Raw genomic sequence first — 2,145 nt, forward strand, 5'->3', positions numbered from 1 at the left:
GATTTTTAAATTGATTTTTAGATTAGTTTTAGAAATTATTTTAGATATCCATTAACACAATCCAATATCCACTTCTGAATCCAATCCATTCACCAAGACCTTATCCCATAACCATCCATATCTTTCATGTGCAAATAGAACCTTTAAATATTGCCTTTAATATGATTCAAGGACTTTCCATGTAAACACAATTTTCAATCAATTCCATTACAAAACTCACATTTACAATGTTCCCATTTAAGTTACAATTCATGATTCAATCCAAACTGGTTTTAACAGTCCATTTCAAACTGTATTAACATTTCATTCCAAACTAAACATTAACATCCATTAATTTTTAATTAACACTTAAATCCATATTCAAAAAGCTTTTATTAACTTTTAAAGTTTTCTCCAAAAAAAATCAATTCAAATATAACCTCAACTCAATTTCAAACATTCATGTCCAAATTTCTCTTTTTAACTTACAACTTGTTCCCATTTCAATTACAACTTTCACACCATCTCATATTTTCATTTCATTTAATAACCCAACATTTTACATAAATTCTCCAAGAACAATTCACCTTCCTAATTCTAAGTTCAGTTAATTTCCTGTATAGGAAGTTTACACCGAGCTTGTTTTTTTTTTCCATCCACCAATAGTTGTGCCAAGAAAATGTTAACCTGCATAAAACAAACGCATTTGGCCCTGCAAAAGTTGAAGTTCCATGATAAGATAACTTAAACAATGCAGAGAATCACATCAAACCAATTGACTAAAAAGAATTCTTCAACAGACTAACAGGACCTTGCATCCTACACGAAAATTCGCGACAGCATAACGATCTCGTTTCCAATTAACAGAAACTAACTCACTAACCCACAGCAGGCAACACAAAACCCTCCTCGAAACCTTCGAACTAACCTCTCTAATAGCAACTTTCTTCAACCAATTTAGGATAGAAGACTAACACAATAAAACTTCATGAATGTCAAAACTAACCAAGTCCATAACTAACAGAATATTTTTAATAACTAACTGCATTGAACCAATAACCAATTCAATTTCTAATCTTAATAACTAATCTAACATAGTTTTCTATCAGCCTAATAAAATAGCATAAATGCACATTTCCAGATAATTTAGGTTGAATTTCATTAACATTTGTAACTAATTAAAACTGAATTTCTAACTAACTATTAATCCAACAGTGCATTTCATCTTCATTCCAAATAGCATACATTTCAGTTTGAATTTCATCTAACAAACTTTCAATTTCTAACTAAATGAAAGTGAATTTAGATTGCATTTCAGTTTAATTTCTAACAGAACCCTCATTTGTAACTAACAACTTAATTTCAGCTAAGTTTCATTTGGAATTTCAAAACAGAAATATAAAACCTATAAAAGCATGTTGCACTTACAGTTCACTTTTCTCTTCAATAGCTTCTTCAATCTTTATCCCTTCTTCATCTGCATCACTAGCATCATCATCTTCACTCTGCATTTTCGACCTTGTTCTTCACCGTCTGGTTTTTTTCTTGACTTCTTTTGATCGCGTATGGTTAAATTGGGGCAGACAGAGACTCAGTGTGGGCTTTGAGCCCAACCGAGCTGCTCTCATCTGAGCCCACCTTCTATCCGCACCTCCCCCAACGGCTGTAACCTCATATGGGCCTCTGCTGTGACGCCCATCCGAAAATCTCTCAACACCCCTCATTTTCCATTGGACCGAACAGTGCTTGGGCCCAGCCTTGTTCTATTAATTAGTTAGTAATTAAGTCTTAGGTTAATTAGGTTAATTAAGAGATTAAAATTTAATTAGATTAATTAGAATTGTAGATTTTAATTAGTTTAGTTAGATTTTAGATTTGGTTTGTTAAAATTAGACTAATTGGAAGATTAGGATTAAATTAGAAATTTAGGTTATCTTAGAATTAATTAGGAATTTTAAAAATCTAATTAAGTTGATAAGAGTAGGATTAATTAGAATTTTTTAATTTTGATTAATTCCAAGCAATTAGTTTAAATTGACTATAATGGTTTTAGAACTTGATTGATTTTTAGTTAAGATAATTTTGATTAGTATTTAATTTATGTAAAATGACCACCTTGCCCTTAGGACTTAAAATCTTGATTTTAACACATGTCCCCTTAGTTTT

At 30.9% G+C, this 2,145-nt stretch overlaps 1 long non-coding RNA gene across 1 annotated transcript; it reads right to left on the reverse strand.

Moving 5' to 3' along the window:
- Positions 1–407: 407 nt before the first annotated feature.
- LOC127092295 (uncharacterized) lies at positions 408–1,663 on the reverse strand. The gene is made up of 2 exons (XR_007792152.1): positions 1,408–1,663; positions 408–691 (listed from the first exon to the last, which is right to left on the reverse strand). It is a non-coding gene; the product is annotated as an uncharacterized LOC127092295 (long non-coding RNA).
- Between the last annotated feature and the right edge of the window lie 482 nt (positions 1,664–2,145).

Source organism: Lathyrus oleraceus, chromosome 6 (genome assembly GCF_024323335.1).
Source record: "Lathyrus oleraceus cultivar Zhongwan6 chromosome 6, CAAS_Psat_ZW6_1.0, whole genome shotgun sequence".
Lineage (NCBI taxonomy): Eukaryota > Viridiplantae > Streptophyta > Magnoliopsida > Fabales > Fabaceae > Lathyrus > Lathyrus oleraceus.